This window comes from Notamacropus eugenii, chromosome 5 (genome assembly GCF_028372415.1).
Source record: "Notamacropus eugenii isolate mMacEug1 chromosome 5, mMacEug1.pri_v2, whole genome shotgun sequence".
Classification (NCBI taxonomy): domain Eukaryota; kingdom Metazoa; phylum Chordata; class Mammalia; order Diprotodontia; family Macropodidae; genus Notamacropus; species Notamacropus eugenii.
Genome location: NC_092876.1, coordinates 313,127,055 through 313,153,887, shown reverse-complemented (window position 1 = coordinate 313,153,887; position 26,833 = coordinate 313,127,055). Strand labels below are relative to the sequence as shown.

Genomic DNA, 26,833 nt, shown 5'->3' with positions numbered 1-26,833 from the left:
ATTACAGGTGGGCTTCAGGACGGTGATTTTTTTCTTGGCCATAATAACTTTTCAAGATCATCAGCCATGATCTAGAGGGGTTAAGTAAAATCTCTGTTGGTGGAATGAGTAATTACAGATTAAAATACTAAAGTAATTCTATGCATTATTAATTTAGATATTTGATGGATGTTTTTAAATTTTTAATTTATGAAATGAAACATGCATTTCCATAACATAGTTGAACAACAAAAACAGGTGATTGATGGTAGATGAAACTGAATATCTGTTATGTACAATTCACTATTTCTTTGATAATAACGTTATCACATAAATTTCTTTTGTTGTTCCTTTTTCCCCTGCCCCTACCCTGGAGATGGCTGTGATTAGATACATACATACATGCACACGTAAAAGCATGCTATTATATACTTCTATTTATCAGTTCTTTCTTTTTGATAAATATCTTGATTAATATATGAACTCATCAGTGTGGGTACTATTACCAATGATATAGGTAACAAGCCATTCTCATCTTATACCATGTGACTCTTTTCCCATAAATCTTTGACCAGTGTGTCAGGGGCCTTCTCAATGTGTTGGTACCTAGGTGACACAGTTGATAAAGTGCTGGATATAGATTCAGGGAGACCTAAATTCAAATCCTGGCTAAAATTCTTACTAGTCTAGCTATGTGACCCTTAGTAAGTCATTGAACTCTTGGTCTCAGTTTCCTCATCTTTAAAACAGAGATAATAATAGTACTTATAGCATAAGACTGTTGTGGGGATCCAATGAGACAGTATATGCAAATCACTTTGCAAGACATGAAGCACTATATAAATTCTAGCTATTATTATGACTATCATTCCCTAGATTTCTTGAGGTTTGAATGTCAATGAAGCAATCAGGATGACAATTGGTAATTTTATATTCTCTTAACATAACTGACCTACCTTGTCTTTTTTCCAGTCATATACTACTAATGCTCTGATGCTACTTCTCCTATGCAAGTCTTCATTAACAATATATTGCATTACAGTTATGTTGATCTTGTACTTCTCCATTGCTGGGCCTTCAACTTGAGTTACTTAGAAACTATGTTAATTACATGACTCAAAATCATATAGCATCACTGAAAGAATATTGCTATTAATAAGGTGGGTCTTTGATTCAGGGAGAAGATTGGGATCATTAAAAAGCATTAAGTGATTTTGCAAAGGCAGGCCTGGAATCTTTCTTCCTCCTATTCAGCTCTCAGCTCACCTCATCACCCATCCTCCATGTCTGTACAGAATATATTTACATATTACTAAGCTCTTTGTGTTGTCCTTCCAAGTGTATATAATTATCTAGACAATTAGGAGTCAAAATTCACTTGTTTTAGTTTTCTCTTTGTAGAGAATTAGATGAAATTCTCTTGGAGATGATGGGTCTCATTTAAGAGACTTTGAAATCAAGATCTCTTTCAGACCTTGATACAGTTGATGCAATATCATCTGTACTCAGAAGGATTGGAGGACTTCATCGTATACAGGGAATTCCTCTTCTCACTAGACTCTATGCTAAGCAGTCATCTTTCATTAAGGTAGCAAATACTTTTGGCAAGCACATGACTCACATTTTGATGCCTCATTTGATATTAATAATCATCAAGTAGACAGGAAAATACTTATTGTTATTATAACTTTCAAGGAATTCTATATGATTTTGAATTAAGCATGAGGCACATCTTATTGGAACACCTGAGTCAACACTTCACTCTACTAAATCAAATGTGTTTTTTATAGTCTATAAATAAGCCCAAAGCCATTTTGTAATCTCTATAGATTTAAGGTGTGAATGTGATGCTATCATAACAATATTATTTATAAAATCTTTCTTCCCATTTCATATCTTCATCTACAGTATTCTAGATACTTCTGAATTCTCATAAGAATCATGTAAGGATGTAAAAAATAGAAGTCCCTAATGGGATTTGTTATCACATTTTATTGGTAAAATTAAAGTGTTTTTATCTTAAATGTTTGTTATATCTCCCCCTTTCAAATATCTGGAGAATTTAGCCTTTAATGATCTCAAAATTGCCAGGAACATGGACCTCTCCCTCGTGCATATCTATCTATCTATCAATCTATCTATCTATCTATCTATCTATCTATCTATCTATCTATCTATCTACTGATAGATAGATAGATATAATCTAGCCCAATAGTTCTTCCCATTTCTTTTCTCTAGTAATATTTTCCTTTTTATATGTACCATATCAGAGACCATGTTGTTAGATTACAAATGGGGTGACTATCATAATTATAGAGAAAAAAAGCACTTTTGTTTTAATGAAAATAATGTTTTAACAACTGCATTTCATCTTTCTTCTGTCCATTGTCCTTTCAATTTCAGGCTTACATGCCTTCAGGATTATCAGGCTTAGTCTGGCATCTCCCTAAATTTTCTGTAAATTTCCTTTTCCCTCCACAGCTTTGAGCTGTTTTATGGAGTGATCAGTATTTTTATTCTTCTCTCAACCTCCTATGAAGATTTTATAGAAGTTTGAACTCTAATCAGTGGTATCAAACTGAAATAGAAATAGACCCTTGGGACCCTAGATTGAATCAGAAAACTACAAATTAATATTAGCTATGTTGAATTATATTTCTATTTATTTTGTTAAAATTTCCTAATTACATTTTAATCTGGTTCCACTGGGAGTTTTGTGGAACTTGCCGCCAGTGACCAGGAAGTTTGACACCTCTGGACTAAATCAGTATTGCATTTGACTGCTATTTCTCTCTTCTTGGTAAGAATATCAAGGGGTATTACTGAAAAGGTACCTAAGTTTTTTTGTGTGTTTGTGTGTATGTGTCTTCTCATTGATTTGATTTATATACATCAGTTAAATTAGATAGGAAATAGTTCACATGTTACTTTAAAGTTTCTTCAATTGTGTGTTCTATTTTTTTTCCTTTTCAAACTATTTTTTCTAATTTAATATTGATTTAGAACAATCAAGGGGTAGAGGTGAGCATGTACATGAAACTGATTAAGAAGTGATTCCTGCCTCAGTATCTAGGAGTTAACTTTCTGTGAAAATATAATTGATTTTATTTTCTGTCATTTGGTTCTTGCCCTATCCAGCAACTCTCAGTTCTCTTCTCAAAGAAAGCTTTCATGATATATAGGTATGAGACTTTAGTAAAGACCACGATGTTTTAGCCTATCTTTTTTCTTTCTCCTGATGCATGTTTTCCAACTTTTTTCCCCTCTTATTTTATTTGTGCCTCTTCACATTTTAAGTCACTAAGTGTCAAAGTATATTTTGATTTAATTTAGGAAGCCTTGTCGAGTTCTACTTTTTAGGAATCTTTTGTACTCTACAATTGATTTTGGCACATAAACAAATTCACAAAAATCCTAGAATCAAAGAATCTACTGCCTAAATTGGCTTCAAAGCAGTAAGTAAAGAGAAAAAGACAGAAGAAAGAATTTAATTATGGTATACAAAGCTAGAGACAGTCTTTGTTCTTTCTCTCACCTCCAATTTCATTTTAAAAAGAACAAAATGTGATCAGGTATGAAAGAAAAGTTAAAAGATGGCCACATTATAACTGATGAAGTGCTACTCAATGTTTAGATAGCAATCATCAATTTAACATCATTGGCAGACATTTTCTCTAAGAGCCATTTCATAAATTCTCTTGAGCATTGCAGCTTGAAGAATGCCTGCTCCTGGACAGAATTACAGATCACCTGGCAAAGATGGGCCGGCCCCTTCCCTAGAGTCATGGCTCACAGATTTTGCATGACAAAAGAATAATTGAATTGGTAATTCAAGTGTACATGACATAGATCACCATTTTGCAACAGGAACATTTAAGTCATGAATAATGAAGTGGTTTCCCCAAGAGTAATTCATGGAACAGGTACATTAGCAAAGCAAGCTCCCCTATCTTTTCAGTTGTACCTCACCTCTAACCTAGGAGAGTTGGAGTTGGTTCTCTGTGCTCATTTAAATTCCTTTCTTCTTCTTGACTTTCAGCAGCCTATAGTTCTACATGGGAGAGGGGGTAAGAAGAGTTTTGTTTTAGTTTTGTTTTATAGCTCAGTGGCATCCAGCCATGTGTACTGACCAGAGGATGAAAAAAGTTTTATATCAAACATTGAGCATCTGCCAAAGAATCATAACTTCTGATTGATTTTATTTGACCTATAGTGCATTAAATTTTTTTGTCTCTGGTCATTTTTCTGAATAACAACCTCTCAGCTGATATTATATATAACCATCAGGTGAAGTATAGGACCCATTACTTAGTGAAAATAATTATTTTCCTTTTTAAAATAATATAATATATGTATATTTCTAGTTTTTAAATCAAAATTCCCAAATTCGTAGTGAAAACTTCAATTAAAAAAATGATAAGACCAGAATAGTGACAGAAACCCTACATGGCAAAGAAAGAATATGAATCATGCTTTCCTTTAACAGAGAATATATCTCTGAGGTGCTTGAGATTAACCTTGAAAGCAGGAGAAATAAGGTGTGGAAAATATCCCTATTCCAGGCACAAAGGAGAACTATTAGAGATATGAACAAGATGGGGCAGGGGCAGACCATAGCACATTTCTTCCTCCTGAATCTGACCAAACAAGATGGGGCTAAAAGATGACTAAAAGGCCTGGAGTCTCACTGGTGTGACCAGATGGGACACAATGGTGTAACTTCACGGGTAACAGATCCCATTGGGACCACAGAGAGCTCTTGTGGCTTCCAAATCTCCATTTTCACCCTTTCACTATTTTCATTTCATCTGCTCCTGACCCTGTGAGGTCAGATCAAAAACCTAAGAGTTGAGTGGGAATTACCAATTACCTTGACTAGAGCAATGAAAAATGTCACTTGTTTATTTGTTTTGAAATGATAAAGACATTCTTATAGAGATTTAGTATGAATGATAGCCAGGAACCACTGGAGAGAATATGATGAGGACATCATTTGACCAAATAAAAAATATTTTGTAGTGGCACAGTGAATAGAGACCAATCTTCCAGTAAAGAAGACTTGGGTTCAGCTCTGGTTACTAATATGCCTTGGTATTTAATAGCAGCCCCTTGATCCTTCAGTGCCACGGGGGATTTTAGAAGACTAACCTAAAAAGGAGGGAACTGTCTGTATATATGGAGGGAGTTTTCATACGAGGATTCTTCTATAGATGAAATCACAAGTCTAGTGGTGGAAAAGGTAGAAAGAATACTGGACCAAAGACTTGGGACACCTCACCCCGACTTCTGGCTCTCCAGCTAGCTATTTGTGTAATGCTAAGTAAATCACTTAACTTCATGATAGCTTATTATTTGTTTTTGTTCTTTATGAAGTCTATGACTTGCTAACTCACAACAGTTGTTATGAGGATCATATATGATAACATATGATAGTGCTTCATAATTTATGATGTCCTGTATATGTGCAAGGCACAAAAGAAAACATTGAATGCCATGCCTATTCATAGCATTTTGAGTACAGACTTGAATAGACATGGTTTCATAGAGACATGGGGGTGAAGGCAGAAAATTGTATGCCTCCCTCTTTGTGACTTATTGTGTCATTATCTCGTGCAGCCTAATTATACAGTGGGCAGTGACAAGCACTATGTCTGCTGACTAATCAATAATAATTCATAGAAATTACAGTAAATCAATTTGTAAGCATTCGGTTGTTCAAACAAATCTAAGTCATATTATGGAGAACAATGATGGTTCGCATATTAATGATAAAGACTCAAGAAAGACAAGACAGTCTCAAGAAAAGAGCACATATGAGGAGCACTTAAAACAAGTGGAAATGTTTAGCCAGTAAGAAAAAAGACTAAGAAAAACTTGATAACAATTTATATATAAAGGTCTATTATTCATCTTTATCATGACTCTAGGATAAAAGTAAATGTGCTTAACTGATTTTAAAAGAGATAATCAATCAATGAAAGCTTATAAAATGCCTACTATGTGTCAGGCACAGTGCATGATTGTTACATGCTAAAATGACCTAATAATGCAATGCAAGGATTGTGTTGTGTAAGAAAGGGTACTGTACTAAGCACATCAAGATGAGCTCTAGCCACAATTTAGTCACTAATGACTAGGGAGGTCTTAGGGCAGTCATTTCACCTTGATGACTCATTATCAATAAAATCGGTGTGATAGACAAGTCATTCACCTAAGTCCTATGCAGGCTCCAAATCTGGGATCCTATGATCTAATTATACAGATGATCTGTAAGTCTCCTTCCAGCTACAACTTTCAATGATTCTAAGATCAATCAATTAACCAATATTGACTGAGAGATAGGATAAGAGAGGGGTTAGGATGTTAGACTTGGAATGCCAAAGAACTGGATTTGAACCCTGCCTCTCATGTTCATGTATTGCTAATTTATTTTCTTGCTTAATTTGAAGATCTTTCTCACACATTAATAAGTCCATGTGACTTGCTTAAATTACATGGAAGCCTAAGTCATATATGGTGGGAGAAGCTTGCTGAATGGGTGGGACAGGATGGTTGGAATAAGAAGAGGCAGAGCTGGAGCAGAGATAAGAGAAAGTTGGTGAGAGAGCATTCAGGGCTGGGAAAGGCAACAACTAGCATGACTGGAAGAACTTGTTTGTGATATGTTTAAGGGAACTTAACTCATACACACACATACACACACACATATATATATATATACATATATGTATGTATATATATTTAGATATATAGAGATATCCATCTCTCTTTCTTTTTTCTTTCTATATAATGTATGTGTGTGTGTGCACGTGTGTGTGTGTGTGTGTGTGTGTGTGTGTGTTTGGAAAGAGAAGGGTGAGAAAGGAGAAAAAGAGACATTTTATATATTATACATATATGCATATATAGTTAATAACATATAGTAATATATGGTTCTAATCCATTAATAATATGGAGAATCCATTAAAAAACAGAAAGAAGTGAGCTGAATAAGGGCTAGTTAGAGAAAATGTCATAGAACATATTGTGTTTCATCTGGACTTGAAGGAAAGGTAGAATTTGGATAGTCAGAGCAGATATCTCAAAAGGATGGAATATTTTGAACAATGATTCATACAATGAAAAGGGCATGGTAGGTGCAAAGGAGAGTTGGGAGGCAAGGTATGGTCAGAACAAAAGAGAATTCCCTTACAAGAAAATGTTCAAGAATCACAACCCATAAAATACCTATAAAGAAAGACTCTAAACATATTCTAGAGCAGAAGCCATAGAACAATGGAGTGGAAGAGATTTCCAGCATGGTGTGACCTGGAAGGCCAATAGAAAAGTCTGTCACACCAGACATGGAGCTAGGCCCAGCCCACCCTTGGCCACAATGTACTGGGAGGAGGACTGGAGCAGGCCTCGAGCAGAATTAGCAGCTGCGGTTCACAGATCCCTCAACCCACAGGAGTCAAAGGTAGTTTGAAAGGTCAATAAAAGGGCTTTTTCACCCTCTTGACAAGGGAGCAGGGCTCTCCCCTAGCCCTGGCCCCAGGCGGCAGCAGTGGCAGCAGCAGCTACAGTAGCAGCTACAGTGGCCAGGGAGGTAGCAGTCAGCATCCATTGATGGATAAAGCCCTGGGGGAATTGAGCAGCTGATCTGAACATCAGCCTCCAGCCCAGCCAAGGAGTAAATTGGTCTGCCTTTATTGTGCCACATTGGAGGAAGTGAGAATTTACAGGTCCCCAGAGTATACCCTGCTCTTTACAAAAGACCCAAAAGTCAAGTAACTGCTTGGAAAAATGCCCAAAAAATGGAAAAAAAAATAAGACTATAGAAGATTACTTTCTTGGTGAACAGGTATTCTCTCTCATCCTTTCAGATGAGGAAGAACAAGTTTACCATCAGGGGAAGACATAAAAGTCAAGCCTTCTACATCCAAAACCTCCAAAATAAATATGCAATGGTCCCAGGCCATGGAAGAGCTCAAAAAGGATTTTAAAAATCAAATAAGAAAGTTGGAGGAAAAATTGGGAAGAGAAATGAGAGAGATGCAAGAAAATCATGAAAAGTGAGTCAACAGTTTGCTAAAGGAGACCCAAAAAATGCTAAAGAAAATAACACCTTTAAAAATAAGCTAACTCAATTGTCAAAAGAGGTCCAAAAAGCCAATGAGGAGAAGAATGCTTTAAAAAAGTAGAATTAACCAAATGGAAAGGAGGTTCAAAAGATCACTGAAGAAAACAGTTTGTTTTTTTTTTTTTTTAATTAGAATGGAACAGATGGAAGCCAATGACTTTATGAGAAACCAGGAAATTACAAAACAAAACCAAAAGAATGAAAAAGATGATAATGTGAAATATCTCATTGGAAAAATAACTGACCTGGAAAATAGATTGAGGAGAGACAATTTAAAAATTATGGGACTACCTGAAAGCCATGATCCAAAAAGAACCTACATGTCATCTTTCATGAAATTATCAAGGAAAGTTGCCCTGATATTCTAGAACCAGAAGGCAAAACAAATATTGAAAGAATCCACCAATCACCTGCTGAAAGAGATCCAAAAAGAGAAATTCCTAGGAATATTGTAGCCAAATTCCAGAGTTCCCAAGGTCAAAGAGAAAATATTGCAAGCAGCCAGAAAGAAATAATTCAGGTATTATTGTGGAAACGCAATCAGGATGACACAAGATCTAGCATCTTCTACATTAAGGGATTGAAGGACTTGAAATATGATATTCCAGAAGTCAAAGGAACTAGGATTAAAACCAAGAATCACCTATCCAGCAAAACAGTATAATACTTCAGGGAAAAATGGTCATTTAATGAAATAGAGGACTTTCAAGCATTCTTGATGAAAAGACCAGAGTTGAAAAGAAAATTTGACTTTGAAATACAAGAATCAAGAGAAGCATGAAAAGGTAAACAGGAAAGAGAAATCACAAGGGTCTTACTAAAGCTAACTGTTTACATTCCTACATGAAAAGATAATATTTGTAACTCTTGAAACTTTTCTCAGCATCTGGATAGTTGGAGGGATTATACACACATAAGCACACACACACACACACACATACACACACTGAAAGCACAGGGTGAGTTGAATGAGAAGGGGTCATATTTAAAATTAAGGGGTGAGAAAAGAATATATTGGGAGGAGGAAGGGAGAAATGGAATGGGGCAAATTATCTTTTATGGAAGAGGCAAGACAAAGCTTTTCCAGTGGAAGTGGAAAAAGGGTGAGAGAGAAAAACTGAACCTTACTCTCATCACATTTGATTCAAAGAAGAAATAACGTACACATTCAATTTGGTATGAAAATTTATCTTACACTACAGGAAAGTAGGGGAGAAGGTGATAAGCAGGGTGGGGGTGTGATAGAAGGGAAGGCAAATGGGAGGAGGGAGGAATTAGAAGTAAACATTCTTGGGGAGGGATTAGATGAAAAGAGAGAATAGAAGAAATGAAGGACAGGATAGGATGGAGGGAAATATAGTTAGTCTTACACAATATGACTATTGTGGAAGTCATTTGCAAAACTACACATATGTAGCCTATATTCAACTACTTGTCTTCTCAGTGGGGATGGGTGGGGAGGGAAGAAGGAAGAAAAGTTGGAACTCAAAGTTTTAGGAGCAAATGTTGAGAACTGTTTTTTGTATACAACTGGGAAAGAAGAAATACAGGTAACAGGGTATAGAAATTTACCTTGCCCTACAGGAGATAGAAGATGGGGATAAAGGAAGGGAGGGGTGTTAAAAGGGAGGGCAGATTGGTGGAAGAGGCAATCAGAATGCACAGCATTTTAGGGGTGGAGAAAATTTGTAACTCAAAATTTTGGGGAAAGGAATGTTGAAAACTTAAAATTAATTAACTAATTATTTAATTAAAAACAAAGAACAGCAACAAAAAAAGCCTGAAAATGTTCAAGAATGTTTGTAAGAAATATAGAGTGATCTCAGTATTTGGAACAAATTTTAAAAAATGTCAGAGGGCCAATGACTTTTTCCTTAATGGAGCCATGGATCACTTAAAGATTTCATCTCTCTGGGGCTACTGCCTCAGACTCTTTCTGGACTCTAGTTGTTTCTTGATTTGACTCTCCAGAATTGCCTTTTCTCTTAAGCTTTACCTGACTCCCTAGGCTTCATTCATTGCTTATTCTGAACTTTGATCACTGTTCAATCTTCTCAGCTTCATTACGATTTAGTAGACTATTGATTCATTACCTTTTCTGACCTTAAATGTGTACTTCCTTAAGTCTCATTAGAGTTCCTGGACTCTCAGGCATAACACATCTTAATATTCCTTTGTCATTTTTATAATGTCACATAATAATAACTGCATGAATTGATATGAAAATCATATTATTAGTGATATTATTCTCACTATTATTGTTTAGGTAGAGCTTTATCATGAAGCAGACAGATATGTCATATGTCTTTTAATGGCCAATACAATATGATTCCAAGAATGGACACTCTTCTATACTCTCTCTGATCCTTTCATAAGTATTTAGGTAAAAAAAAAAAAAATAAGAGCATTGTACTAGATCAGGAGTAAGGAGCCTGCAGCCTCCAGGACACATGTGACCCCGTAGGTCCTCAAGTGTAGCGCTTAACTGAATCCAAACTTCACAGAACAATGCCCCTTAATAAAAGGATTTGTTCTGTGAAACTTGGATTCAGTCAAAAGGCTACACACAAGAACCTAAAAGACAACATGTGGCCTTGAGGCCATATGATCTGTCAATCCCTTTCTAACTCAAAATCAACTATCTGATGATTGCATATTCATATTCTGAATTTTCTTCAATATTTCACTAAGGTTCCAGCTCCATGGAAATTTCTCTAACTTTTGTAAAACATAATCTCTAGTGAATTGTAATGAACATTAGATTTGGAGGCAGAAGACCTGTTACTTAATATCTTCAAATACTTGATAATCAGAGAAAGTAGGATTCAATTTGTTCTCCCAGGCCTCAAAGGGCAGAAGTATAAACAATGGGAAAAGTGCCAGTGGCAGGCTAAGGCTTGATTTTAATAAAAACATCCTAAAAATTAGAATAATATATAAGTTAATTGGGAAGCCTTGGGAAGTAGAGAGGTCCCTCTAATGAGATGTATTTAAGCAAAGACAAGAAGAGCACTCACTGGGCACGTAGAGAAAGAATTCTTGTTGAAGAAATGATTGGTCACACTTGATAGCCTTTGAAATCTTTTCCATGTCAGATTCAGCAATTCTTTGATTCTCTCTCTTTTGCAATTTTACACGTCTCTTGACTTCTCTGCAACAGCTTTCTCATCTTAAAAACGAGAGGACAGAACAAGTTTTCTAAGTAACTTTTCAGCTCTAAGACCTATGATCTTATAAATTCTGATAGCTTTCCTGGTCTAAACCATACATTATGTAGTCTAGTTCTTAACTATGTCATGTCTTATATCACTCTCTCTTTCTTGTGTGCTAAATTCTTTCTCTCCAGCTACATTCTTCTTGTGCCTACGTTAGCACCTACTATGACCCTAAGTGCACACACAGTAGTTGCTTTATAAGTGTCTTTTGTTTGATTGGTCTCTTTTGCACATCTGCAACTTTTCTGATCCTGCAAGAAAGGAGTTGGATAGCCATTTAAAGAAATCTGGCTCTCAGTAGTGTACAAGATGTTGTATTTGCTTATTTTCCTAAATCCAGAATAAGGTACCAGGAAAAAGTTTCAGTAGTCCACTTCAAAGGTCCTAGAATGTTCCACTTGCAATAAGCAGCCTCACTCTGGACTTGTGGCTGATTTCAAGAAGGTTCCCACTGAGTTGCCTGGCAGTGTGATTAACACCACTTCTGGTGAGATTGGAGTGTGTATCTCCAGCAAAGCCTTATTACTGCAGGCATTTCTCAAGTACATCACCAAAAGAAAAGAGGAAAGACATATTTGCTTCCTCATTCCTGCAAGAGTGACATTCCCCGTAATTGTTATATAGTATGTTTCCTAGTAAGGGCTCAGAAAGCCTCCTAGTGACATGTTATAAACCCTAATATTATCTGTTTTTTATGTATTGATTCATTGTAACAGACATTTTTCTTCATCAAACTGAGGCTGGGAATCTCTAGAGTTATATATACAATCTAGTGATATTATTCTCTCTTTTATAGGCACACTACATTCTTCCTTATGTCCTTCTGATAAAATAGTAAATTCATTGACAGTGGACAACATGTATTAAGCCACTAATATGTTCAGAGATTACTACTACTACTACTACTACTACTACTACTACTACTACTACTACTACTACTACACTACTACTACCACTAGCTATTATTTATATAACACTTTAAAGTTTGCAAAGCATATACACAGATGTGTGTCCACATATATGTATGATGTATTTATACATACATATATGTATGTGTGTAGATAGATAGTATAATCCCATCTAACCTTTACAACAATTCTCCAAGATTAGGTGCTATAGATATTATTATCATCATTTTACAGACAATGAAAGTGAGGCACAGAGAGGTGACATCGATTTCCACAAGTTAATCCCAGGAAAGATGACAGATGCCCGTCTCAATTCCAACCCTCAATTGCTTCCCCAGACATTGTTTTTCCAATTGTCCAGAGGAATCCCAGTCAAAATCGTATTTACATCTTGGGAAGTTGTAAAAAAAATGAATCACAAAATCTGACTCTTACTCCAGTCCCCCAGCCAGAGATCATCCTACGGCAAATGCCACAGTTTTAAGTCTATGCTCTTTCTTTCTGGGCTTTCTAATCACCTCTCTCTACTGTATTGCATACCATTTAGGAACATGGGTGGTTAATTGCTTTTTATGGCGTTTGGTGGCTTAAGAGACAAGGTCAATGTGTAAGCATAAAAAAGTAAATAGACTTTTAAGAACAAATGTAAGCCTACCCCAAATCTCCCCTCTTCTAGCCAAAAAAAAAAAAAAAAACAACCTAGCTCAGAAACATTTCCCCACCCACTCTAGACTTGGAGAAAGAAAGAAAAGAAAGCAAATGAACTGATCTCTACCTGCAACCTAAGTGATTTTTAGCATGTCCTGATATTTTACCCTGCTCTTCTCCACAGCAGCTATGTCTCTGTGTTTCCCCTTCCTAGGTTCCTCTAGTTACTCTGTACTCCTCGAGGCATCTCAGCTTTTCTTCCCTGAATGTCCAAGGGAAGGGAGAGACTATCTTATGATTCATATCAGCCCTCATTGCTGCCATTCCCTTCAAGAGGGCACAACTCCCTGAGCATCTCAGAGGGGAAAATTTTAAAAGCTCTATCTGAAACCAGCAGCCTTCCATCACTAATGTCCTGGTCTCCTTGACAACACCTGGAACAGACATTGCCAAGACAACATTATCCACATTATACCCCATGTCTGTCAGAATGTGTCTCTCTAAAAACAGGGACTGCATCCTTCGTCATATCTGAATCCCTACTACCTTTCACATAGGTGCTTAATATGCACTCAATTGTATTAAAGCCTCTTGTACTCAAGAGCTTAAAACCTATTGGGGGAATAAAAATCAACATAGAAAATAACTAAAATTTACTTTAAGAGGGCAGATCATTATTATGGTACAAATTAAATATATATGTGAGTTGAAACACATAGCAAAATGAACTTTCATGGATTCAGTCATCAAAGTGAGTTTGGGGTCAAGTTTATGGGAGACAAGGAGATGTGGAAATAGGAAGGTACAGAAATAAGAACAAAAGGTCACAGGGAAAACAGAAGGAGATAGATTAGTTCAGTTAGTCATCCTTAATCACTGTCCCTCAAATACATCAATTACCTGCATATCTCTATGTCTCTCATAATAATCACTTTATTTTTCTCTGTGCATTTAAATTCTACTCTTCCTTCAAAGTCTAGATAAAATCCCACTTAATCTATGAAATCTTTCTGAACTACTAATGGCAGACAACCATATTTTTTTTCCTCTTTCATAGTTTAGGGAATATTTTTAGGACTTGCCTCAACACTCAAATAGTGTCAAGAACAAGTCACTTTTGTTAATAGATATCTTTTCTATTGTATATATTTTATTTTCAACTATATTATAAATAGTTTAAATGCAGAAACATTTTAGACTTTATCCTACCCATTCCACTCATTCCTACCCTTCCATAGTACATGGAACAGTGCTATGGATTGATTGAAAACAAAGAGTCTTTAAAGAAATAAAAAGTAACAGCTGTTCTTATGGAGGTAACGATCAGTTTAGTAGGTTATTGCAATGTCTCTATGACAGCTAGAGACCAACAGAAACTAATATTCAAAGCAAGGAGAAACGATGTCTCTTTGACAAACATGTGTATATTGGATGCATTCAGTATTAGCTTGAATCTAGCCTTGACACCAAGGCCATTGAGAAACTATGAGGATTTCCCTCCCATTACAATCAATCAATTATTTTTTATTGAACATATACAACATGCAAGTCATTATAAAAGATGTATGCTTTATGCCTGATGAATTCTTAAGTCAGTTGATGAAATAAAATGTTTACACATGGGATTATAGGCATCATCACTAAGCAAAGTTCTAAGTCCCAGGGACTTATACCTGAGAACATAGAAGTAAATTTTCTAGGGTCATACAGCTAGTGAGCATGAAACACAAAATCTGAACTCTGGGCTTCCTGACTTTAAGCCACAGATCTATTTGCTTCTTTCAATAAATTTTGATAAATGAAGGGTAGAGACATTTTGTGGAAGAAAAGATTACTTTGGCCTGGGCTGGACTGATCAAGGAAATCTTCCAGACAGAGGTTCTTTGATCTTGTTCTTGAAATGTTATTTGAATTTGAAGAGATTTTGTAGGGCATTCCAGGCCTCAAGATTGATGAGAACAGGAGCGCAGAGACAAATAAACATCAACTCTGTTTTGGAGACATTGAATAAACCAGTTTGGTTAGACTGGAGGACTCTCCTAGAAAAGTAATTGATTAAGATAAGACTGAAGAGAGAAGTTAGAGCCAAATTGTAAAGTCCCAAAGATCCTATGAATAAGGAAAATTATTGAAGTTCCCTGCCATATCCTAGTGTTCTTACCCTGTCTGATATGTTAAGTACACTAACTGCTTAAGACTATTTTCTCATTTCTCAATGATTGAGGAAAAAACATTTCTTAACAAAATTGTTGCTATCAGACATAATGGACTGCGTCGTCTGCATTGTTAATGTTCCTTGTGTTTTTAACCTGACAATTCCACTGAAAGTTAGAAAATTTAAAAATCAGAGTAGACTTTAGAATGGACCTGTAGCCTTTGAGAGAATAACATTTAGTGTTGAAGTAGACATCATATACATTTTAATTATTCACTTATATAGCAGATTTCAAAATATTTAGCAACTGAGAAAATAGCAAAAATGATGATTAGAAAACAAAAATGCAATGAGACTATAAAGCAAAATATACTCTTTTATGGATTTCATAATATTCCTCAGTATTTGGACAAGGTCATTTATTTCTGAATGTGATTTATTTTTGGATAGCCTTTATGGCTATGGACATATATGATCCCTTTCATATGTTTGTTTGTTTTTTTTTAACAACAGTACAGGCATTATACTGAGTCAGGGGAGGTAGTTACCTATACAGTATGATTTCAGGTGACACTTTAAGACCTTTCTAACTCAAAATATCTTCATTAGCATGGTGCCTGAAATTACTATTATAAATTCATTCATTTGGATTGTCATTTAAAAAAGCTATTTCCCAAGGTCATTTTATTAAACTATCAGTGACTGACATGTTAATATGAACTAGTTTGTCATAGGTTATCAAGCTAAGTCACTGAATATCATTTAAAGTGGAAAGGGATTTTAGAGATTAGGATAAATGAATAGACAGACAGACAGACAGACAGGTAGGTAGATAGATAGATAGATAGATAGATAGATAGATAGATAGATAGATAGATAGATAGATAGATAGATAGACAGATAGATAGACAGATAGATATAGAGATATAGATAGATAAATATAGATTAGGATTTAGGGACAGAATGGACATTAGAAGTCTTGTCCAACCCCTTAATTTTTTTTAAAATACAATTGTATTTTCAGTTATGTATTCCCTCCCTCTACCCTCTCCTTCTCCTCCTTCGAGAAAATAAGAAAAGCAAAACCTATTATAAACATATTCAAACAAAATCAATTCCTACACTGGGCATATAATTGATATATGTGTGCATGTCTGTGTGTAGATACTTATACATATATATAGATAGGAAGATAGGCAGACAGACAGGCAGACAGACAGACAGACAGACAGACAGACAGACAGACAGACAGACAGACAGACAGATAGATAGATAGATAGATAGATAGATAGATAGATAGATAGATAGATAGATAGATGATAGACAGATAGATGGATAGATAGATAACATGCATACTCATCTGAGTTCAAATACTCTGACATTTGCTTCTGACATTTACTGGCTTTGTGGCTATGGGAAAGTAACTTAACTTTTCAGCCTGTTTCCTCACCTCTAAAATGAGGATACTAACGGCACCTACCTTACAGTGTTGTAGGATTAAATGAGATAGAATTTGTAAAAACAAAAACAAAACAAAAAAATCCAACAATAAAAATACTTTCCAAACCTTAAAGTCGTATGTAAATGCTGCTGCTGCTCTCCATGCCTCATGTGAATTTTGCACAGTGCCCACCTCCAAAAGCCCTTTTTGCTGCCTTATCTGCAAAATGTCTTTAGCTAAAATTTTTAGAAATGATAGATGGCATGGTCACTTCAAAACTTCACTTGAGGCTATACCTGTTGTGACCCCTTTCCCACTCAAAATGGATTGAATTCCACAAAATGACCACATATCCATTTGACTATTTCATGCAATTACTATCATCATCTGAGAAATTTTAAATGAAAGAGAAACCATTCAAATTCTTCTGAACTACATTAATTGTGGACAGATCTGAGCTCATGTTTCCTTCTCATCTAAATCTGTTTTCCCAAGGGGCTAGTAGCCAATATTGTTTAAGTATGGTCCATTATAGGCATCTACCAGGAAGAAAGGGGGGTAAGTAATACATTTTAATAACAGCATATATAGTCTTATTTTTCTAAGCAGAAGTACCTTGGTTGGATAAAAATGTGAAACATGCAGAGTTCCTAAGCATAATGTTCCCCATGAAAGGAAACAGAGAATCATAAATTCAAAAGGCAATTCTGGAAATAAATTTTCCCTCCAGACAGCCTTTACAGTTAGTCCAGCATCATGAGGACACAACATGAGTCCTATCTGCCTGCCTTTTTAAGATCATTGCATCTAGCATCATAAAGTACGAGTCTTAATGGGTGAAATAAAAACAGACAGCATGTAGTACATTTAAAAAAAATAAATTTACACAGCAGCCCCAGATATTTGGAAATGCTAAACCAACTCAAGTGCTGTTGTCTGGTTGTAAGGGATGTAAAACTATAATCTCTGAAGAACTGAAGTTGAAGACTAACCAAAAGGCAAAGGAGAAGTGCACAGGGTGTTTAGGGAAAGCTGCAAAACATTCCAAACTAGCAATTAGGCAGGGGATGTATAAAGAATGGTAACAAAGACATATACAACCAGAAAAAAATGATAAGCAGGTCACATGGCGAAAGAGAGATGGATAGCCCTTATGATCCATCAGTATACACATGTCAAGAGAATTAAAAGCCTCTGAGATACTGGGTAGACTCCCAGTGGAAAACTTTTAGAAGGACATAAATAAGAGAATAGGCTGGTGTAGATGAGCTGTGACATGTATTTTTAGACTGAATACTCATACCACTGAGTTCAGAGACACGTTGGAAAACTGTTGTGTCAAAGCTTTGCTCAGCTGTCAAGACGAGTTGTCAGGAGTGGAGGCTTCAGTCCCAAAATTCTCTGGGCAAGGCTAGTAAAGGAAAAAAAACTGAAAAGTAATAATAACCATAGGGATTCACATTTTTATAGTTTCAGTGTTTACAAAGTACTACCTCACAACAACACTGTGAAGAAAGTATACAAATTTGCAGATTAAATAACTGAGATGAAATTTAAATATCTTTCCACTAAATAAGTACACAAGCAAGAAAGTAAGCAAGAAAGCAAGAAATAAATATAAAGAAGGAAGGAAGGAAGGAAGGAAGGAAGGAAGGAAGGAAGGAAGGAAGGAAGGAAGGAAGGAAGGAAGGAAGGAAGAAAGGAAGGAAGGAAGGAAGGAAAGTAAAGAAGGAGAGAGGGAGAAAGAGAAGGGAAGGAGGAAAAATATGGATGCTAATGGATTATTAATTAAAAACAAGGAGGTACATAAATGAAATAATAACTCATTCATGTGCTTTGCAAAGTGCTCTATATAGATGTGAGAGTAAAATCCTATTTGCCTCAGTTTCCTCATCTGTAAAATGAGCTGGAGAAGGAAAAGACAAATCACTCTAGTATCTTTGCCCAGAAAACTCCAGATGTAGTCCTTAAGAGTTGGACTCGACTAAAATAACTGAATAAATGTGTGTGTCTATTGCATTAGATAGACAGACAGACAGATAGATATAGATATAGATAGTACATATATTATAATAATGTTACATTTTATATTGTATCTAATATAAGAATATATTCTACAATGCAGTTGCATGTATAAATTTGAATCAATTCCCTAGATATCCTGGAAATGAGACCTTTATCAGAGAAATTAGATAAAAATTTGCTTGTATCATGACTCTTACAGTGTATATAATATAGTTCCCACTAGAGTCAGGTGGGGCTAGGATACTTGCTCTCTCTCTTTCTACTACTTTCTCAACTCTAGACCCTTGCACAGGTAGACTGGGTTCAGTGCTAGTAAAGCAGGGACTTCAAAGAGAAGGGTTAGGTTTATTTTTAAGTTCTATGGCTCTTTACATACCCACCTCCAATCCTGAGGAAAAAATCATTTGAAGTTTTGGTTTCTTTCAGTCATCTATTTTTACAGAAGAAAAACAAACACTTAAGTGGTAGCCAGTAGTCCAAGGTCTAGCCAACATGAGTTTTAGCTGCCATGCAGTTTGTCATTTCTCTAAGGGTGTAGAAGGCACCAGTCCTTGGCCCATCCTTCCAGAGAGTGGCTGGAAGATTCCTAAAACCTTGAAAGACAGGGAGAATACAAGACAATCCAAGGGTAGTCACTCCATATAGATTTACTGAGAGGAACACTCTTCCTGGCTAAATGAATAATCTACCCTGAGGCAGATTTAGCATTTTTTAAAGTTAATACTCATTTTCATTTCTTTTTTTCTATCCAATATTCTGTCAAGCAAAAAAAAAAATTATTACACTAAATTGAAGTTTTTGCACAAATAAAGCCAATGCAGCTAAAATGAGAAAGTTCAACTATTTAAAATAATATTTGCAGCAAGTTTCTCTGATAAAGGTCTCATTTCTACCAAATATAGGAAACTGAGTCAAGTGTGTAAGAATAAGATTGATGAACAGTCAAACGATGAGTAGTCAAAGCATATGAATAGTAAATTCTTAAGGAATAAATCTAAACTATTAGTAGTCATATAAAAACACATCAAATGACTAATAATTAGAGCAATGAAAATAAAACTAAATCTGAGGTTCTACCTCACACTCATTGGATTTAGATCTGATTTTATCTCCCTCACACATTTCAGCCATGACATGGTAGAGGATCAACAGCCCACTCATGGCTTGCCACATCACTCCAAAATGCCATCCAATACCTTTAACTTTAAACCCCAGCTATCTTCATAAATTCCTAGAGGAACTCTTGGCCCACTCTCTGAGATGGTCCCTATAGTGCCATTCCCATGTATGCTCCATAATTACTTACACACACACACACACACACACACACACACACACATGCACGCACACACAAACTACACATACATCATTTCATTTGCTAGACAAAACAACCATATGAGGGAGGTCCTACAGATATTATTAGCCTTATTTATATATGAGGGAACCAAGGCTCATAGGCATTAAGCGACCTGTGTGGTTACACAGCTATCAAGTGTTAAAGGTGAGATTTGAACCCAGATCCCTTCTAATTCCAAGTCTAACACTCTTTCCACTATGGCGGATTGCCACAAAGAACAATTTGATTTCTTGACTGTTCTTAGCCCATATGCCATTTTAAAAGTCATCTCAGCTCATCCTGCGTAATGAATATAATTTTAAAAACCCAATTTCATTTAGAAGACATTTTAAACTCCTTGTTCAGACTTCTGATGTTTTTAGGTTTTGGAAACAAATTTTGGTCAATGAAAGGTTATACTTTGTTAAAGCAGCCTCCCTATTAGTTGTGTCGCCATCAATTACTTCATTTAACCTTTCATAAGTTCTTAGAATAACACACATTTCTATCGTAATTTAAAATTTACAAATTGCCTTCTTTACAACAACACTTCAAATAGCTAGCTCCAGAATTATCCTCCATTATCTCCATTTATAGACAAGGAAATTAAAACTCTAGAAATTAGTGTAATTTTTTTCCCACTTAACCACATTATTCGACTTCCAGAGTTATCATAGGATCTTGGTGTTTAGATTTAAAATATGTATTAGAGACCAGCTCATCCCATCCCTTTATTTTATATAAGGAAACTGGAGCCCACAGATGTTTAGTGACTTACCCAAGGTCACACAAGTAGGAAGTAGCAAAGCTGGAATTCTAAGCCAGGTCCTTTGTCTCTAAAATCAGTTCTATTTCCATTATTCCACATTTCCTATTCTTTGACTTTCAGACTGCAGACAAGGAACTCAACAGGACATTCAGAAGAGGATGTCATGGCAACCAGGCAGGGATGAGGACAGTATTATAATAATAAGGGTGCTGTCAAGATTGTCTTGACTCATTATGACAGAGTTAAGCAGTTTAGATGATCTACAAGTCTTATTCAGTCTCTTATAGTTACTCTGATTCAGCCCCATTCATGTCAGTTAGCTTCTCCTTTGCCTCAATCCTTGAGGATGAGACTGTCTTTGCTAACCTAGCCTTGCTCCCATATCCAGGCTAAAGCTAAGCTCATTTTTCTCAGCAAATATTGAGGATAGAAAAATTTTGCAGTGTGTTACAGTGGGAGTCTGAGAACCTGGATTCAACATTTGTTCTCTAAGGTACTCTTTCTTTTTTAGGAAAAATGAGGGTGTTTGGACTCAATCAGTGATGTTGAGGTGGGAGTTGGAAGAGTCACTAAACCCTACATAATCTAGGTTCTATTGTATTTTTATTTATTTTGTTAAATATTTTATAATTAAAGCAGCTAGGTGATGCAGTAGATAGAGCACTGACTCAGGAGTCAGGAGAACCTGAGTTCAAATTCTGCCTGAGACACTTGATATTTAGTAGCTGTGTAACCCCAGGCAAGTCACTTAACCCTGATTGCCTCACAAAAATAATCAAATTAATATACAGATATTTTCCAATTACATTTTAATCTGGTTCCAGCCTTACTCAGGAGAGTTGTGTACCACCTGTAGGCCACAAGTTTGACATTTCCACACTAAATGTCCACTATGTTCTTTCAAACTCTGTGATCCACGCAATTCCTTTTCAATCTCCTCAAATTATTTCTTATCTCTTTCTTCGAAATCCTCAAAAATATCTTCACATCTTGGCCTCTCTAGGCAACTCTGCCACTTCATTTCATAACACATTAAAAGGGCTTCCATTTGGACAGCAATTAATGATTGTTTGAATTCTATTTGTTTTTCTTCATCTCAATGGATGAGATCTTCCTCTTTCATAAGTTTTAAAAATAAATTTTATTTGTAGCTTTTTATATCATCTAATTCTCCTTTATCCTTCTCATCTCCCCTTTCCCAGAGAACTACCTATTTTAACAAAGAATTTTGAAAGGACAAAAAAGAAAATATCAGAAAAAATGATCATTACATCAAAAAATCTTGCATTTTATGCAATGTTCTTCACTTGTGGTCCCTGCTTCCAGCTTTGCAAAGGAGTGAGGGGAGATGTATAAGATGAATAGGGTGGGAGGAGGGAAGAAAAAAAGAGAGAGATTTAGGCAATTCTGAGGTATTTGCCCCATTCCATGAATACCCATTGGTCTCAGAATTTCACAGATATGAGTCTTAGCTATGGAATAAAGTAAATTTATTTTCCCTCTTCCTTATGACACAATGGTGCTTAGAAAGACTTTTTGGAGGAAGTCCTACAGACTAGATTTTTATACCAAAAGAAAATTGAATTTGTTCCCTTCTTGTTCCACAAATTCCTCTTGGATCCTGGTAATAAATAGTACAAGAAATATGGATATCATTATCCCTGTAAGATAGGATATTTCTGACAAAAGATTTTATTTTATCTAGAAGTATCTCAATTTTAGGAAAGCCTTTCATTTGTGACCTGGAGGCTCTGCATTTTCCCCAGCTAACTTGATCTTTCTCTGAATGAACTCTTAATTATCATTCCACCAACTTGCAGGCTCATTAATAAGTTACAAGTTTATGCAGCCCATTTAATTCCCTAAAGGCTTTGATTCCTTGAAAATGCCAACTGAATACCATAAGCATGATGTTCATACAAGTAAATTATACTAGGATATAAAGAAGAGCCATTAAACCATAGTAATTCATTCTAGCAGGGAACTTGGAAATGTGTCATCCTTAAGATAGATATGTTCACCATGGCATCCTCAAAACTCAACCACTCAATATTTTACCCTTTTCAAAAATAATTTCCAGTAAATCTCTTGAATAAAGTTTTAAGGAGCTGCCATCTTATGTAAATCACTTAAATCATGAAATTGAGTGCAACATTCATTTAAGTTTCCAGCTGGATGGTCCTGGAATGGTGACTGGCCCAGGAATATGGATAATCAAAAGGTTACTGCATTCTACTTCCCTCTAATCTTAAAGCAGATGTGTAGGGCAAGGTTCTGAGGAAGGCAAATGACTTTTTTCTCCAAGACTCACTTAGATCTTTGCAAAAATTGAAGTTACATGGTTGTATGGGTGACAAGGCCAAACAGAAGTTTGAACACCAAGAAGTTTCATACATCACATTTAACAGCTAAAAATTCATTACAGAATAAAAACATCAGTGCCTTGGACTTCCATGCTTGTGGTCCTTTTAAGAAGTCAGGGTGAACTTGCCAGGTATTCCATTCAAAGGAAACAGTGGAACACTCCCATCTAGCAACTCTTGTCATCCACCTGTCTGATGGTGACCCAATTTCATGTATTTCTGCCAGGTTCTCTGGAGTTTTTATTTGGATTTGGTAGATATTAGTTTCCATTCCTATCTGCCCTACTGAGTTCAGTCTCTGGCTCTCAACATCCCACCTAAACTCCTCAGCTTTTGGTTTGTTCTCAATTGCATGTGTTTTAAACTAAAAACTGAAGTTTTGATGTTTTAGGGTCTCCAGTGACTCTACACTTGAACCAAACTTGTATTGCCTTCAATGTGCTTCAATTTTAACCAGAATTAGAGCTGGAGGAGGCTTGATCCTAGATTTTACAGATTAAAGAGCCTGAAACCCCTGGGAGATGAATTGAATGGTCAATGATCATGCAGCAAATAACAGAGGCAGGTTAGAATCCAGGGATAACTCCCAATCCAAATTCAGTCCCCTTTCTGCCACACTATGCTGTAGCTTAGGACCAAGTGCAGCACATTTTGGCCTTGATGATGGTTATTGCCTGGATTCCTTAAAAAGCTCTATCCTAGGTCATATAGTTCCCCAACTCACTGGAAAGGTTTCCATTTGATATGTGAAGGATTCAGCTATGCCCACATCAAAGAAATAGGTAAATAATCAACCAGTCAGCCAATAAGCATTTATTACATGCCTACCATGTGCTGAGTACTGTGCTAAGTTCTGGATAACATCATGAATATTAAAAAATAAAATTCTTCCAGGATATGGATATATCTTGAGCTCGTTGACATCAAGCAGTCCAATGCCCTCCATTTGATACATTTCTATTATTGTGCAATGAAAATCCAGGCTCACAATGGCAACCTGAAGGCATTTCAGATCTTCAATAATGAAACAAAGATTCAGTATTCATTAATTAGACAGAAAAGTAGATTCAGAAATTTTACAAAGATTTTCAATGAAAAGGGTTGGGGTGGGAGAGTGAAGATGAGTTTGCTAATTAACTTTAAGTTAATCAGAAATTTAACCAAAATCTTTGATTCCCATGCATTCCAGTTCATTAATATCTTTGGGATGATAATGTTGTGGCTGAGATTCATCTGAAACAGCTATAAACATTCTATAAACTGCACGCTAATGGAAAAGTGTAGGACGCAAGGCTGAGATACCATAAACAAGCAGCTTCTAGATTTTGCTTTATGGTAAAAAAAAAAAAATGTGCTTTGCTTTATCCGGTAGATGTCTTCCAGAAAATGTTACAAGTAAATCAGATTTTAGTAAATCAGAATCCAATGTTCCTGTTGACTCAAGTTATAATTCTATACATACATTGTCTCCATTTCTGTTTTCACTTTAGTATGCAAAGACTTCCAGCACTACCTTTAAACTTCTTTGACTCTCACTGTTAAGGATTTCATAATCCATAAATAAATACTTATATGCACTAAGGAGTTCATATTTAAAGGAATCTTTTGGAAATGGGAAAAATCTCCTCTGACATCTGTATTATAAATTTATGCTTTTTGTGTACAGTTTTCAAAAATATTAGGTACCTATAAGTGTATTTTGCTATATACACAGACATAGGTAACAGCTTTAACTGCCCTAATACTTTTGGGATATGCTGTATTATTCACAGGTCTAAATGCCTCATTAGCACAAACAGAAAATTACATTATTCATGTTATTAAAGTAAAATTTCACTATTTTCAGTAATGCTATACCATTATGTGTGGAAGACCTTGAACAAGTCACTTTCAGTTTTCACCTGAGAAATAATATCCTACCTCAATCACTTCAGTAAATCACAAGAAGCAATCTCCAAGAATTTGCCAGCTTATTCTAGCACGGCTGGAGATGGGAGGGAAGAGGCTGAAGGAGAGGTGAAAAAAAAATAATAGTTATTAAGGAACAGCAGATTTAGATGTCCTGTTCCAAAGCACATATATTTCTACAAAGTCATAATTGGTCTAATGTCATATTTTTCTCTTTAAAAAATTGGAATTTTTTTCAGTAGTATCTGAAACAACTCTTCTCCTATTTAGATACTCATAAAATCTATTCTAGGTTTGAGGGACTCTATGGGAACACACCCATGAAAAATTATAGATTGTAAACCCTTGTTGATTTAAGTTTACCAGTCATCCAAAAGATATATTAGCTCAAAACAAAAGGCATAGAAATTAATATTAGCTAATATTTACATGTAACTTAAAGATTTGCAAAACAGTTTATTTATGTTATCTGATATGATTTCATTGTCACAACAGCCTAGTAAGGTTGGTACTGTTATTATCTGTAATTTACAAATAAAGAAACTGAAATCAAGAGATTGTGACTTCTTCAAGGTCATGTAGCTGGTGTCCAAGGCAGGATTTGAACTCAGGTCTTCCTGACTCCAAGTCCAACACTTTATCTACTAGGTCACAAAACTACCTCAAACAATATTGTAAATCAAATGGCAAAAAAGATCACCCATGTGCATAAAAGGTTGCATTCCCATGACCAGTTTGAGAAGGCTCAGAATACATTTAACCATGGAGTACTTGTAAGAGACTTGTATATATAAATAATAAGCATCTTTAAAGAACAAACATGAAGGGACACATTCCAGGTAACCATGTGACTGGGGAAGACATGGAGGAGATACACGGGCCCAGAACAACTCATTCTTTTTTTAAAAATTAATTTATTTTTAGTTTTCAACATTCACTTCCACAAGATTTTGAGTTCCAAATTTTCTCCCCATCTCTCTCCTTCCCCCACCCCCAAACAGCATACATTCTGATTGCCCCTTCCCCCAATCTGCCCTCCCTTCTATCATACCAGCCCCTTTTCTTATCCATTTCCCCTCCATTTCCTTGTAGAGCAATACAGATTTCTATAGCTCATTGTCTGAATGTCTTATTTCCCAGTTACATGTGAAAACAATTTTTAACATTCCTTTTTAAAACTTTGAGTTGCAAATTCTCTCCCTTCCTCCCTCTCCACCTATTCCTGTTGAGAAGACAAGCAATTCAATATGGGTTACACACGTGTGGTCAAGCAACTCATTCTTTAACACTTCTGAGTTGCTAATGTCATCACGCTACTTTCTGCTGTTAGATGTCATGTCTCTGTCTATGGGGGGCAGATTGTCTCTGAAAGGAATATTATCTCTTTTGGGGGCACCTCTATTTGCAGAGTTGTCTCTATGTGACATGTTTAGGTAAACTTATACTCTCTGTCCCTCTCCACTGAGGTAGTCAATCAGTCATTCAAAAAGCATTTATTAACATCTCTCATGTGCCAGCTACTCTGCTAAGAGCCAAGGATAAAAAGAAAGGCAAAAATAGATCCTACTCTCACAAAACTCACATTCTAATGAGTAAGACAGTGTGCAAACAATTATGTATAAACAATATACGTACAAGATAAATTGGACATAATCACCTCCACAGTCATTTAGCCCATACTTGGAGCTATGAAGGATCTTCATCTTTACCTTATTGTCTCTGTTTATATCCAGAAAGCATTCTATGTTGTATAGAAACAATAGCGTTATGCTCAGTGCTTTCTCACTGAACTTAATACCAAAGCTTGAAAAATCTACTACTTAGATCTTTCAGTATTTATAACATTCATTGGCCTATGTAATAATAATTGCAGGCAGTTGAAATAGATTTTGGGGGGTTTCAATTAGCTTTCCATTTGTGTTCCAAAAACCTAGTGAGGTTCTGTAGGTGCTATTATCTGTAAT

At 35.7% G+C, this 26,833-nt stretch overlaps 1 long non-coding RNA gene across 3 annotated transcripts in view; it reads right to left on the bottom strand.

Annotated features, from left to right (window-relative positions):
* The window catches only part of LOC140509221 (uncharacterized), a 131,185-nt gene that overhangs the window by 64,106 nt on the left and 40,246 nt on the right, over nucleotides 1-26,833 (bottom strand). For all 3 annotated transcript variants that reach the window (XR_011968596.1, XR_011968598.1, XR_011968597.1), the window contains 2 exons: nucleotides 24,882-24,966; nucleotides 11,119-11,270 (listed from right to left, as the gene is read on the bottom strand). This is a non-coding gene — a long non-coding RNA (uncharacterized lncRNA). The remainder of the gene's footprint in view (nucleotides 1-11,118; nucleotides 11,271-24,881; nucleotides 24,967-26,833) is intronic.